General features: G+C 39.4%; 1 long non-coding RNA gene across 1 annotated transcript in view; it reads left to right on the top strand.

Moving 5' to 3' along the window:
* Positions 1-2,330: 2,330 nt before the first annotated feature.
* The window catches only part of LOC125964640 (uncharacterized), a 229,669-nt gene continuing 216,579 nt past the window's right edge, over positions 2,331-15,420 (top strand). Inside the window, exon 1 of the long non-coding RNA XR_007477839.1 lies at positions 2,331-2,493. This is a non-coding gene — a long non-coding RNA (uncharacterized LOC125964640). The remainder of the gene's footprint in view (positions 2,494-15,420) is intronic.

Raw genomic sequence — 15,420 nt, forward strand, 5'->3', positions numbered from 1 at the left:
TTGTGAAATTTTTTGTTCTACTTCTGTGAAAAATACCAGTGGTAGTTTGATAGGGATTGCATTGTATCAGTAGATTGCTTTGGGTAGTAGAGTCATTTTCACAGTGTTGATTCTTCCAATCCCAGAACATGGTATATCTCTCCATCTATTTGTATCATCTTTAATTTCATTCATCAGTGTCTTACAATTTTCTGCATACAGGTCTTTTGTCTCCTTAGGTAGTTTTATTCCTAGATATTTTATTCTTTTTGTTGCAGTGGTAAATGGGAGTGTTTTCTTGATTTCACTTTCAGATTTTTCATCATTAATGTATAGGAATGAAAGAGATTTCTGTGCATTAATTTTGTATCCTGCTACTTTACCAAATTCAATGATTAGCTCTAGTAGTTTTCTGGTAGCATCTTTAGGATTCTCTATGTATGGTATCATGTCATCTGCAAACAGTGACAGCTTTACTTCTTCTTTTCTGATTTGGATTCCTTTTATTTCCTTTTCTTCTCTGACTGCTGTGGCTAAAACTTCCAAAACTATGTTGAATAAGAGTGGTGAGAGTGGGCAACCTTGTCTTTTTCCTGATCTTAGTGGAAATGCTATCAGTTTTTCACCATTGAGGATGATGTTGGCCGTGGGTTTGTCATATATGGCCTTTATTATGTTGAGGAAAGTTCCCTCTATGCCTACTTTCTGCAGGGTTTTTATCATAAATCGGTGTTGAATTTTGTCAAAAGCTTTTTCTGCATCTATTGAGATGATCATATGGTTTTTCTCCTTCAATTTGTTAATATGGTTTATCACATTGATTGTTTTGTTATATTGAAGAATCCTTGCATTCCTGGAATAAACCCCACTTGATCATGGTGTATCATCCTTTTAATGTGCTGTTGGATTCTGTTTGCTAGTATTTTGTTGAGGATTTTTGCATCTATGTTCATCAGTGATATTGGCCTGTAGTTTTCTTTCTTTGTGACGTCCTTGTCTGGTTTTGGTATCAGAGTGATGGTGGCCTCTTTGAATGAGTTTGGGAGTGTTCCTCCCTCTGCTATATTTTGGAAGAGTTTTAGAAGGTAGGTGTTAGCTCTTCTCTAAATGTTTGATAGAATTCACCTGTAAAGCCATCTGGTCCTGGGCTTTTGTTTGTTGGAAGATTTTTAATCACAGTTTCAATTTCAGTGCTTGTGATTGGTCTGTTCATATTTTCTATTTCTTCCTGATTCAGTCTTGGCAGTTGTGCATTTCTAAGAATTTGTGCATTTCTTCCAGGTTGTCCATTTTATTGGCACAGAGTTGCTTGTAGTAATCTCTCATGATCTTTTGTATTTCTGCAGTGTCAATTGTTACTTTTTCATTTCTAATTCTATTGATTTGAGTCTTCTCCCTTTTTTCTTGATGAGTCTGGCTAATGGTTTATCAATTTTGTTTATCCTCTCAAAGAACCAGGTTTTAGTTTTATTGATCTTTGCTATCATTTCCTTCATTTCTTTTTCATTTATTTCTGATCTGATCTTTATGATTTCTTTCCTTCTGCTAACTTTGGGGTTTCCTTGTTCTTCTTTCTCTCATTGCTTTAGGTGCAAGGTTAGGTTGTTTATTCGAGATGTTTCCTTTTTCTTAAGGTAAGATTGTATTGCTATAAACTTCCCCCTTAGAACTGTTTTTGCTGCATCCCATAGATTTTGGTTCATCATGTCTACATTGTCATTTGTTTCTAGGTATTTTTTGATTTCCTCTTTGATTTCTTCAGTGATCACTTCATTACTAAGTAGTGTATTGTTTAGCCTCCATGTGTTTGTATTTTTTACAGATATTTTCCTGTAATTGATATCTAGTCTCATAGCGTTGTGGTCGGAAAAGTTACTTGAAACGATTTCAATTTTCTTAAATTTACCAAGGCTTGACTTGTGACCCAAGATATGATCTATCCTGGAGAATGTTCCATGAGCACTTGAGAAAAATGTGTATTCTGTTGTTTTTGGATGGAATGTCCTATAAATATCAATTAAGTCCATCTTGTTTAATGTATCATTTAAAGCTTGTGTTTCCTTATTTATTTTCATTTTGGATGATCTGTCCATTGGTGAAAGTGGGGTGTTAAAGTCCCCTACTATGAATGTGTTATTGTCGATTTACCATTTTTTGGCTGTTAGTATTTGCCTTATGTATTGAGGTGCTCTTATGTTGGGTGCATAAATATTTGCAATTGTTATATCTTCTTCTTGGATCGATTCCTTGATCAGTAATGTAGTGTACTTTTTTGTCTCTTCTAATGGTCTTTATTTTAAGGTCTATTTTGTCTGATATGAGAATTGCTACTCCAGCTTTCTTTTGTTTCCATTTGCATGAAATATCTTTTTCCATCTCCTTACTTTCAGTGTGTATGTGTCTCTAGGTCTGAAGTGGGTCTCTTGTAGACAGCAAATATATGGGTCTTGTTTTTGTATCCATTCAGCCAATCTGTGTCTTTTGGTGGGAGCATTTAGTCCATTTCCATTTAAGGTAATTATCAATATGTATGTTCCTATTCCCATTTTCTAAATTGTTTTGGGTTCATTATTGTAGGTCTTTTCCTTCTCTTGTATTTCTTGCCTAGAGAAGTTCCTTTAGCATTTGTAAAGCTGGTTTGGTGGTGCTGAACTCTCTCAGCTTTTGCTTGTCTGTAAAGGTTTTAAATTCTCCATCAAATCTGAATGAGATCCTTGCTGGGTAGAGTAGTCTTGGTTGCAGGTTTTTCTCCTTCATCACTTTAAATATGTCCTGCCAGTCCCTTCTGGCTTGCGGAGTTTCTGCTGAAAGATCAGCTGTTAACCTTATGGGGATTCCCTTGTGTGTTATTTGTTGTTTTTCCCTTGCTGCTTTTAATATGTTTTCTTTGTATTTAATTTTTGACAGTTTGATTAATATGTGTCTTGGTGTATTTCTCCTTGGATTTATCCTGGATGGGACTCTCTGTGCTTCCTGGACTTGATTAACTATTTCTTTTCCCATATTAGGGAAGTTTTCAACTATAATCTCTTCAAATATATTCTCAGTCCCTTTCTTTTTCTCTTCTTCTTCTGGAACCCCTATAATTCGAAGGTTGGTGCATTTAATGTTGTCCCAGAGGTCTCTGAGACTGTCCTCAGTTCTTTTCATTCTTTTTTCTTTATTCTGCTCTGCAGTAGTTATTTCCACTATTTTATTTTCCAGGTCACTTATCTGGTCTTCTGCCTCAGTTATTCTGCTATTGATCCCATCTAGAGTATTTTTCATTTCATTTATTGTGTTGTTCATCGTTGTTTGTTTCATCTTTAGTTCTTCTAGGTCCTTGTTAAATGTTTCTTGTATTTTGTGCATTCTATTTCCAAGATTCTGGATCATCTTTACTATCATTATTCTGACTTCTTTTTCAGGTAGACTGCCTATTTCCTCTTCATTTGTTAGGTCTGGTGGGTTTTTATTTTGCTCCTTCATCTGCTGTGTGTTTTTCTGTCTTCTCATTTTGCTTATCTTACTGTGTTTGGGGTCTCCTTTTTGCAGGCTGCAGGTTCGTAGTTCCCGTTGTGTTTGGTGTCTGTCCCCAGTGGCTAAGGTTGGTTCAGTGGGTTGTGTAGGCTTCCTGGTGGAGGGGACTAGTGCCTGTGTTCTGGTGGATGAGGCTGGATCTTGTCTTTGTGGTGGGCAGGTCCACGTCTGGTGGTGTGTTTTGGGGTGTCTGTGGACTTATTATGATTTTAGGCAGCCTCTCTGCTAATGGGTGGGGTTGTGTTCCTGTCTTGCTAGTTTTTTGGCATAGGATGTCCAGCACTGTAGCTTGCTGGTCGTTGAGTGAAGCTGGGTGCTGGTGTTGAGATGGAGATCTCTGAGAGGTTTTCGCCGTTTGATATTATGTGGAGCTGGGAGGTGTCTTGTTGACCAGTGTCCTGAAGTTGGCTCTCCCACCTCAGAGGCACAGCACTGACTCCTGGCTGCAGCACCAAGAGCCTTTCATCCACACGGCTCCTCAATTTGGGATGATTCGTCTATTCATGTATTCCACAGATGCAGGGTACATCAAGTTGATTGTGGAGCTTTAATCCGCTGCTTCTGAGGCTGCTGGGAGATTTCCCTTTCCCTTCTTTTTTCTCACAGCTCCCACGGGCTCAGCTTTGGATTTGGCCCCGCCTCTGCGTGTAGGTCGGCAGAGGGCGTCTGTTTTTCCGCTCAGACAGGACGGGGTTAAAGGAGCCGCTCATTCGGAGTCTCCGGCTCACTCAGGCCGCGGGGGAGGGAGGGGCACGGAGTGCGGGGCGGGCCTGCGGCGGCGCGCCGTGCGTTCTCTCGCGGGAGTTGTCCCTGGATCCCGGGAACCCGGCAGTGGCGGGCTGCACAGGCTCCCGGGAGGGGAGGTGTGGATAGCGACCTGTGCTCGCACACAGGCTTCTTGGCGGCGGCAGCAGCAGCCTTAGCGTCTCCTGCCTGTCTCTGGGGTCCGCGCTTTTAGCCGCGCCTCGCGGCCGTCTCTGGAGCTCCTTTAAGCAGCGCTCTTAATCCCCTCTCCTCGCGCACCAGGAAACAAAGAGGTAAGAAAATGTCTCTTGCCTCTTCGGCAGGTCCAGATCTTTCCCGGACTCCCGGCCCGCCGTGGTGCACTAACCCCTTCAGGCTGTGTTCACGCCGCCAACCCCAGTCCTCTCCCTGCGCTCCGACTAAAGCCCGAGCCTCAGCTCGCAGCCCCGCCTGCCCCGGCGGGTGAGTAGACAAGCCTCTCGGGCTGGTGAGTGCCGGTCAGCACCAAGCCTCTGTGCGGGGAAATGTCCCCGCTTTGCCCTCCGCGCCCCTGTTGCTGTGCTCTCCTCCGCGGCTCCGAAGCTCCCTCCCTCCGCCACCCGCAGTCTCCGCCCGCGAAGGGGCTTCCTAGTGTGTGGAAACTTTTCCTCCTTCACAGCTCCCTCCCACTGGTGCAGGTCCCGTCCCTATTCTTTTGCCTCTGTTTTTTCTTTTTTTCTTTTGCCCTACCCAGGTACGTGGGGGGTTTCTTGCCTTTTGGGAGGTCTGAGGTCTTCTGCCAGCGTTCAGTAGGTGTTCTGTAGGAGTTGTTGTACGTGTAGATGTATTTCTGGTGTATCTGTGGGGAGGAAGGTGATCTTCGCATCTTACTCTTCTGCCATCTTCCCGGAAGCCTCCACAATATACCTTTAACGTTAATTTGCATTATTATTTTCTCCATCTTTCTTTTCATCCATTATTTTTTTTAAAGTCTAAGTCAGGAGTCAGCAAACTATGGCAAATAGTCAAAATCTGACCCAGTGTCTTTTTAAAATAAAGTTTTATTGGAGCAGAGCCACACCCACGTATACCAAATATGTTTGTTACTGTCTGTGGTGGGTTTCACCCTACAGTGGCAGGTACAACAGAAACCATATGGCCCACAGAGCCTAAAATAGTTACTCTTTGGTCCGTTTCAGAAAAAGGTTGCTAACCCCTGAGCTAGACAGTCATCAAAACAACAAATCAAATCCCAGATTTTGGCATTTACCAATCTCGGGGCAAATACTGTAAATACTCTCATCATAATCAATTTCAAGCTACCAAAGGTGGAGTTGGGAACAGATATGCTGTGTATATATATATATATATATATATATAGCACACCATTATATAGTACTATTTTCACCATGCTGATACACTAGCTGCAAAAGCCTTGGAAACATAGATAATATTAACATGTAGCAAAATATTTAGGAAGTAATACATTTTGAGTATTTATTATCTTTGATTTTAATATACTATAATTGTAATTTTACATATTTAATTTTTAGTAGTGGCTGTATTTAATAACTGCCTCACAAAATTCCTAAAATGTTAACAATTGACTTCTCTCAGGAGCCAGTATGTACCAGTTACAGCACACCACTGTCTTGAAAAGCTTTTCAAAACACATATTGAAAAGCACCACCCCCCAGAGATTCTGCTTCAGTGAAATTGATGTGGGGTCTGAGAAGCTGCATTTCTAACAAGTTCCCAGGTGATGGTGATGCTACTGTTACGGGAACCAAACTTTGAGACCAACAGCAGTATTAGCTTAAGCAATAACAAGACCCACTTTTGTTTGAGATGGGTAATCCAAACCATGTTAGACTAGTGTCGTATTTTTATACTAGGAATTTTTTAAAATTGTTATTACCATTGTTAATCCAAAATTGATGTTGAGTTTTATCAGTTGCCTATTGCTTATCTTTTGAGATCATTAGTTTTCCTCTTATCTATTTATTTGACATTTCTATTAATATATTTCTCATTAAGAAACTATCCCTTCATTGCTGTTGTTGTCTATAATCACAGTAAGTTATTTTTTTACTTCATTATTGCTCTCAATTTGCTTATCTTATTGATTTAGGATTTCCTTTCTACATTCATAATGGAGATTGTTTCTGCTGTATTTTTGTTCTTTCTCCTAAGATTCTATTTTCTAGATAATACTAGCTTTTCAAAATTAATTTTAAAACTTCCCATCTGTTTCAGTGAGCTGAGGTAGAGTTTCTTCAGTATGGAAATTACCCCTTTCTGGAAAATGTGAAACGTCTCATTGGAAGACACATCTGGTTTGGAAATATTTTAGAGGTAATTCTTCGGAATATTTTCATTTTCTTCCATGCACTTGATCTGTTCACACTATATTTATTTGGACTAAGTTTGAGTAAATCCACTTTCCCATATAATTGACCATTTCATCATGATTTTCAATAGTTGTAAACATCTGAGTCTGCTTTTATTTTCTTCCTTCTCACTTTGTAAATTTATCTTTTCTCCTTTCTCCTTGATTAGTTTTGCTATTTTATGGACTTTGTATTTTGTTACTTAAAAAAAAAATCTGATCTACCTATTCTACTATTTTTCTATTTACTACTTTGTTTCTACTTTTACATTTCCTTTTTCTTAGGTTTTTTTTGGTATTTTTTAACCTCCTGGATTGATATCTTAATTTAACTTGGTTATTTTGCTTTTAAAAAATTGAAAAACATAGCTCTGAGTTGACTGTTGAACACAGTTTGGCTAATTTTGTTTGTTTTGATAAATAATATTTTCAGTTTTATTCTTTTTTATTATCTGAAATTTTAATTTTACTTTCCTCTAATAGTATTTAGTAATCTTTTATAATGTCCCAGTTGTTGGAAGTGTGCATGGGAAGAGGGGGGTGGAGTGGGAGAGGGGGATGGAAGAGGGTGATAATGGGGTTTGGGGTTGGTTAACATGTTGGTGTTCACCGTTTAGATTTGTTAGGTTTAGAAGATGTTGTAGTATTTATTCCTTTGATATATATTGATGCTTTCTTTGTGACCTAATAACTTTAATTTTTGAAACTGAATACTTAAAAATATATGATCTAGGCTTGTAATATGCTATATTTCATATACTTAAATCTTGTTAATTATATTATCCAACTTCTCTCCAGCTACATTGTTTGCTTTTATTTGATCAATCAAAAGATTTAAAAATTGCCATAAAATACTTCACAACAATTTATTGTCAATTTCTTCTGCTTAAAAAAAATTTTTTTTTGGAGTATAGTTGATTTACAGTGTTGTGTTATTTTCAGGTGTACAGCAAAGTGAATCAGTTATACAAATAAATATATATATTCTTTTCCCATATAAGTCATTACAGAGTATTGAGTAGAGTTCCCTGTGCTATACAGTAGGTCCTTATTAGTTATCTATTTTATATATAGTAGTGTATATATGTCAATCCCAGTCTCCCAATTTATCCCTCCCCTCCCCTTTCCCCCCTGGTAACTATAAGTTTGTTTTCTACATCTGTGAGTCTGTTTCTTTTTTGTAAGTAAGTCCATTTGTGCCATTTTTTTACATTCCACATATAAGTGATATATGATATTTGTCCTTCTTTGTCTGACTTACTTCACTCAGTATGACAATCTCTAGGTCCATTCGTGTTGCTGCAAATGGCATTTTTTCATTATTTTTTATGGCTGAGTAATATTCCATTGTGTGTGTGTGTGTGTGTGTGTGTGTGTGTGTATACACACCACATCTTCTAGATACATTCCTGTGTCAATGGACATTTAGATTGCTTCCATGTCTTGGCTATGGTAAATAGTGCTGCAGTGAACATTGGGGTGCATGTATCTTTTCAAATTATGGTTTTCTCTGGATATATGCTCAGGAGTGAGATTGTTGTATCATATGGTAGTTCTATATTTAGTTTTTTAAGGGACCTCCATATTGTTTTCCATAATAGTTGTAGCAATTTACATTCCCACCAACAGTGAAAGAGGGTTCCCTTTTCTCCTCACCCTCTCCAGCATTTATTGTTTGTAGACTTTTTGATGATGACCATTCTGACTGGTGTGAGGTGATACCTCATTGTGGTTTTGATTTGCGTTTTTCTAATAATTAGTGACATTGAGCATCTTTTCATGTGCATTTTGGCCATCTGTATGTCTGTAGAGAAATGTCTATTTAGATCTTCTGCCTATTTTTTGATTGGGTTGTTTGTTTTTTTGATATAGAGCTGCATGAGCTGTTTGTATGTTTTGGAGTTTAATCCTTGTCAGTTGCTTCATTTGCAAATATTTTCTGCCATTCTGCAGGTTGTCTTTTCATTTTGTTTATGGTTTCCTTTGCTGTGCAAAAGCTTTGAAGTTTAATTAGGTTCCATTTGTTTATTTTTATTATTGTCAATTTCTTCTTATATTTATATTTATAATAGTTTTATATAATATAAAACCAATTTGGTATAATATGCATTGAGAGGGAAGATGTGTGTTTTTCTTTTTCATTGCTTTATTCCAACTGAAAATCAAAACAAAACAAAAACAAAAAAACTATGAAAAGCGTCACTGAGAGAAACAGTGGAATCCCCTAAAAGAGTTTTACTGTCTATACTTATTTTCCTTTGAATTTAATCATACTATCATTCTTGAGAAAAGTAAGACCATGCAGATGAACGTGGTTCCCATCCTTTTGTTAAAGGACTTGTTCCCACTATCAGTTTGATGGCCAACATTTCCAGTGCCCTGTTCACACAGCTTTTTACTATGTGGCCTCAGACATGAAGGTAACAGTTATAAGTTCAGGGTAAGGAGAAACCTTAAGAGCCAGGAAGCTTGAATTGCAACTGTTCAGCTAGGTAGACCACATGAAAATGCAGTAGTAATACTCTCAGGGGTTTGGTGGACATTTGGGACTGCTTTGTATAAGATCCTGTGATATGACCATCTCCCCACTTTTACCCCATTCACAATTGGTTCCTAAGAGGCAGAGATGGTTCAGGAAGTAAGAAAATGAATTAAAAAGATGAAAACTCCTCTTTGTTTAATTTTATGGCATCATCTGATATCAACGTGGGTTTAATTGTTGCTGATTCATCATGCTGAGTTACCTCAAAAAGTGACTGTTAATGACCATCGGCTTTTGAAAAGTTATACTGTTTTGCAAACAACACATTGTTGTTGCTTTAATGGCTTTTCCCCCAACCAAAAACATAATAAATGTGCTATAACGTTGCGATAACATTATGTTTATATGAAGAGAAAATCCAATGACTAGATCCTGACAGTTTCTAGTCAAAGACTATCCTAAGGAAAATATAGATTGTGTGCCATGCTCAGATGAATCTAAAACATTTTGCTTTCCATACACACGCTGATGTGACCATCAGCTCAGAACAGCTCTCAAGCACTGCTTTGTTTAATTTTTAGTTTTGCTACCTAGTTGTTAAATATAGTCATTATCATAAGTTAAATTGTATTAACTTACAATTTAACAAATCATACCAAAAACAAGGTAATAAATACCAAAAGTTATCACTTCCTAATTATTTTATTACATTTTAAAATTACCTATGGCAAAGGTAATAAATACCAAAACTTATCACTTCCTAAATACCAAAAGTTATCACTTCCTAATTATTTTAATACATTTTAAAATCACCTATGCTCTTAAGTTTTTTTATACCTATTATAGCCATAAAGTGAAACATTATACTCTACATAATTACTGTTATAGCTGGAAAGCACAGAATAATTGAGGAAATCTTCCTCTGGTATTCAAAATCTATTATTCAGTTTAGTAAGGGAGTTTGTAATTGACAATCATGGAAAGTTTTCATATGTTTCTTCATTGTTTCACTTTTGTCTCACTTGTTAATATAAACACAATAGAAATATCAGCCAACATTCATGTTGGTTCTACACTTATTTGTCAGTTGCAACCATAGGTTAGGTACATATTCAGGAGTTAGGCAAAATTCAGTGAAAACATTCTTTGAGAATCAATTAGCTCTGTGGAAATTACAATAAAGAGTGGTCTGTAATTTTTATGTGTAAATTATTTGCTACACAGTCTTTATATCAGTAAAATTTGTAGTAAATTTATTTATGTATATATTTGTTTCTGTAGAGCCAATTTTTAGACATTTATCAGTACACCACTGCATATATAGGGATGAAGAGGTAGTATCCTCTAAGACTGTTATGTGTGTGCATTGTTTGCATGTGTTTTGAAGCTCTTATATTTAGATTTCACTTTGCCCTAAAAGCGATCTTTGCTATAACATTTCTTTTATTTTTAAGCAGTTGAATTAAACATAATCATAACCCCTAAAAGTTCAAAAAATTGAAAAAAGTGGGAGAAAGAAAAATTAATATAATATACTTCATTATATTTTGTATACAACTTCTAAATTGTTATTACTTACATAAACTTCCTCTCATTCTTCAAGAACATATTCTTCTGAGAAATTGGAATGAAATTTATCACATCTTTTTCCACTGAAATTAGTGTTTTCAATTAGTAGTTTTCCATTTAGAGACAGTTTTCACGAGGAGATTAAGGCCGATAGCAAGAGGTGGGTGTATATTAAAACAACAAATTCATTTCTTGTCCTTCTTTCTGACAAGGTATTACTATATAGGGCTAAGCTTTGGCCACCCTATTTCTCTGGTTGAGGAGTAAGTGTTAAGCTTCCTGGGGTTGTTGTGATGTCTGGGGGCTGCCCTTGAACCTGGTCTTGATGAATTAAAAGTGCTAGTGTCTTCAAATAGTAGTGAAAATGATGTGTTACTAGCAGTATGGACAGGTTGAAATTTCTGTTCCTGTGCGGGAATATCCCTTCCCAACTCCTGGGAAATTCCAGGAGATTCATTCCTCACACTGTGGACAAATATTTAATGAGGATCTACTCTGAGCACAGCACTGTGCTAGGAACCACCAGGGCACATCTTTGGCCTCTGGGAGGTTAACTGGCTCCATTTAGGATTCAAATAATCTTACCTGGCTCAACAGTGGAGTAAGGCAGGTTAGATAAAAAATCAAGGTAAGGTTAGAAAGTCAATCGATAAAAAAGCTTTTGCTATTTGAGATGATTCAAAGGCTGGTTGGAATTTTTTTATGGGAGGGAGGAGATTTCAATATAATTATTAGGCATGTGCTGGGTACTGGAGGACTAAACAGTTGTAAGGCACATGTCCTGACCTCAAAGAGCTTTACAGGACATAGAGGAGATAGAAAGGTGAACAGTTACTAGCAAAACCTTATTCTTGATTTCTTGTCATAAAAGACAATATGTTATTATTAATTTTTTTGGTGGGGGGTAAAATTCACACAACATAAAATTCACCATTTTTGGACTTCCCCTGTGGCAAGTGGTTAAGACTCCGCCTGCCAATGCAGGGAACACGGGTTCGAGCCCTGGTCCAGGAAGATCCCACATGCTGCAGAGCAACAAAGCCCATGCGTCACAACTACCGACCCTGCGCTCTAGAGCCCACGAGCCACAACTAATGAGCCCACGTGCTACAACTACTGAAGCCCATGCGCCTAGAGCCTGTGCTCCACAACAGGCCACCGCAATGAGAAGCCTGCGCACCGCAACGAAGAGTAGCCCCTGCTCGCTTCAACTAGAGAAAGCAACGAAGACCCAACACAGACAAAAATAAATTAATTAATTACTTTTTAAAAATTCACCATTTTAACTATTTTAAAGTTTAGAATTCAGTGGCATTTAGTACATTTATGATATTATACAGCTATCACCACTACCTCATTCCAGAACGCCATCACCCCAAAAGGAAACCATGTACCATTTAATCAGTCACTCCCCATTCCCTTTCCCCTGGTCCCTGGAAACCACTAGTCTGTTTTTTATCTTTATAGATTTAAGGCTGATTGGATTATCATTCTACACAAAGAATTATATTAGGAGCAGAAGAGTTCTAATCCGTAGAATACTTTTAACAACTGGTGAAATTGGGCATGACTGTTTCCCTTCTTGAAGTTCAGGTGTTTTATCAAATATAAATAATACCTATTTCTATGAAGGCATGATCCTTAAAGATCGCTTTAAGCTCTAAGCTTTTTGATTATGTAACTTCATGCTCTTTGTGAAAACCATGAATTAATGCTATGCGATACACTAAAGCTTTATTTGTTTGTAACTTTAGTAATTAAACTCCAGCAGGCCATCACAGGCCTGCATTTAAGCAAATAGACCATAGTGTCTGCGTACACTGCAAAATATAGAGAAAAGAAAGCAAAGCTCCAAAGTGACCAGAATATTTTTGGAAGTACCATTTCTGTGTGTTGTGAAGATTTGCATTAGTGATACCGTAAAATGAGGAGAGAAAGAAGTGTGTCATTTTTTCCCATGTATTTTCCACCTCTTTGGACTGATAACTGTAGGAATTCTGAACTGCTGATCTGTGGTTTGATCTATTCCTTAATTACGGAAAAGCAATTCCTGTTAATATAACCAAAGAGAAATATCTGGAAACACAGACAGTCCGTGGTGTGCCAAAGAATTTCAAATACATATGGGGACGCCTAAACAACGAAGAAACTATCAACCCAGAGGCAAAAATCTACTTGTCTCATCTGTCATTTTGGTCTGAGGCAGGACGCAGACTTCCTGGCAGTTTGAGTGCAGTTGTAACACACGCTGCCCCAGCCGTCGCTCCCTAAGTGTTAGGCTCTCCATGTTTTCCCACTTTGCTTACTTTCATAATAGTTTGGCTCCCAGAAAACGGCAGAAGGGAACACTCCTGCACTGATGGTCTCTCACAAAGACGCATCTAGAACAGGAGCCCCTTAGAGTACATTTTGGGCTGGAGAGTGACCCATAGCTGACCCTCTCAAATGATAAACGTTTTAAAGCTTTCTGAAGTGTGTGAAACGTGAGCCAAATGGGGAAGACCTGATCATGAAGGCTTTCTGGTGACTGATTTAAAGGAGAATATTCTGTAAATGGAAGAGGAAATGTGTGGCTCCCGTGGACTCCAGCTCCCTGAAAGCCCCCTGTTCTTTCTCCTGTGGCCCCTTCTTTTCTTCACTCCATGCTTCCCTCCCTCCTTCAATTTCTCTTCTTTCCTCCTGTCTTTATGCTGATGGTGAGAAAGGGTCACTTACACCCCAATAGAATAGCCAACTCTGGTCCTGAAGGAGAAGCCACTCCCACCGCCTGAGCCCTGACCTATCAACATCGCTGATGATGAAGTTGTCAGCTCCTGGACTTTTTGGCTGCATCTTCTGAGATGCTTGTGACCCTAAGTGGTTTCAAATTATTAGACGCTTTCCATGAAAATAAACCAGCATGAAGCCCTCGGGTCGTTAGTTCTGCACGAACTGAGTATTGCAAAGAACATAACTCTCCTTCTTTGAAAGGAAAATTCATGAAAAGAAAGTTGTTGTAAGGTTCTGGGTGTTCATTAAAGACGTAGAAAGTCAAAGAGACCCTCAATTTCAACTAAGCTGAGTAATTTAAGAAAATGTGCCTATAGCATAAAGCTCCACGTACGGATTGTCCTTATTCACTAACAGCTGTGTAGGATTTGCTATTTCTTCCATGTTTTATGTGATGAGAGTGGAGGCTGGCTCTTAGCTTCCAACACTGATTGCTATTCAGCAACTGGGATCCTGGACCTGCTCCAATCATGTGGAATCTATTTTGGACCCATCATGTCACACTTGAACTCTGAAATATGCCTGTCAGTGAAAGGTTCTGTTTATCTTTCTCTTTGCTCAGGGCTCGCACAGAAAATGGAGTTCAGTCTTCCCAGCATCGGACTTTTTGTTTGACTCTAAAATCTCTTTGAATCCCCAGCAGCTGTAAGAGGAGCAACAATTTGCAGAACTTGCTGATCGGGCACCTCCTCTTCTCTGGGCCTTGTGGTCTCGGCCTTCTGCTCGGGACCTGCCCCTCTCTCCACGTTACTCTCTCCCTTCTTTGCACATCTCCCATATGGGCAATGAGGACGGAGAGTTAACACTGGCTTTCTTCCGCTTCGTGCGCAGTGAGCAGCCTGGTCCTTTCATGGGATGCACAGCTGTGGCTGCCTTTCCCAGGGAGGGAATCCACCACCACCGAGCATGGCCGCCTGGCCTGCAAGGGAGGCCTGAGAGAACAGCAGGGGTGACCCTTCGTAGCCAGAGAAGTGTGCTTCGTGTACAGAGGGGGAGACAAAGCAAAGAGGGAGGGGACAGGCCTCGAGCGGAAAGAAGTAACCAAGTCTGGGAGGAGCAAACACAGAGTCCAGACAGGTCTATGTGGCCAAGACCTTTGGGGCCGAGCGCAGAGTTCCACATCTCTTCTAGAAAGATGAAAATACAAGGGACGCTCTCTGTAGTTTTGTCAAGTTCCAGACAGTGGCGTGGTTCTCCTTCTGAATCTTTATCACAACCAAAGTGAGGACAGGATCCTGGGATTACAGTTTCTGGTAATTTTGTTTTGTACTCCGAAGCACCGCCCCGTTTTTTTTTTTTTTTGCGGTACGCGGGCCTCTGACTGTTGTGGCCTCTCCCGTTGCGGAGCACAGGCTCCGGACGCGCAGGCTCAGCGGCCACGGCTCACGAGCCCAGCCACTCCGCGGCATGTGGGATCTTCCCGGACCGGGGCACGAATCGGCAGGCGGACTCTCAACCACTGTGCCACCAGGGAAGCCCGCACCGCCCATTTCGATAAAGCTTTTTCATATTCTCCTTCCCCTCCGAGTTCGTTCCCCCTCCCCCCACCCCCGTAGAGTGCCACAGATGTAGCTCAGACTTTCTGGCTGTTCCATTTTGAGATTGAAGTCTGATACAGTCTTCTCGCTGAGAGGAGAATCTTTTCTTCTTGGGAGGGGAAGGATGAGGAAGAAGAGGAGAAAAGGAGGAAAATGTTCTTTAGAGTCCGGAAAACTGAGTAACTAATTTTAGGAGGAAGGCATTGCTTTGCTCTAGAAGGCCTCAGAGAATCAATCCTCCGACTCTGATGCCTTTGCAAGGAGCCCCCTTATGCGATGTGGCATGACTGACAAGAAGTTTGTTTGAAACGAATGAGAGGCTCTCATTAGGCAGGGACTCCTCGCCATCTGGGTTGGAATTTTGATAATGGGGTCAGGCTCTCTCTTGGTCTGTGCGTTGAAGAGCTGAGCATAATTTGTTCGTGATTGTGGCTAAAACGCAAACATTTTTT

This window comes from Orcinus orca, chromosome 6, assembly GCF_937001465.1.
Source record: "Orcinus orca chromosome 6, mOrcOrc1.1, whole genome shotgun sequence".
In the NCBI taxonomy this organism is placed as follows: Eukaryota; Metazoa; Chordata; class Mammalia; order Artiodactyla; family Delphinidae; genus Orcinus; species Orcinus orca.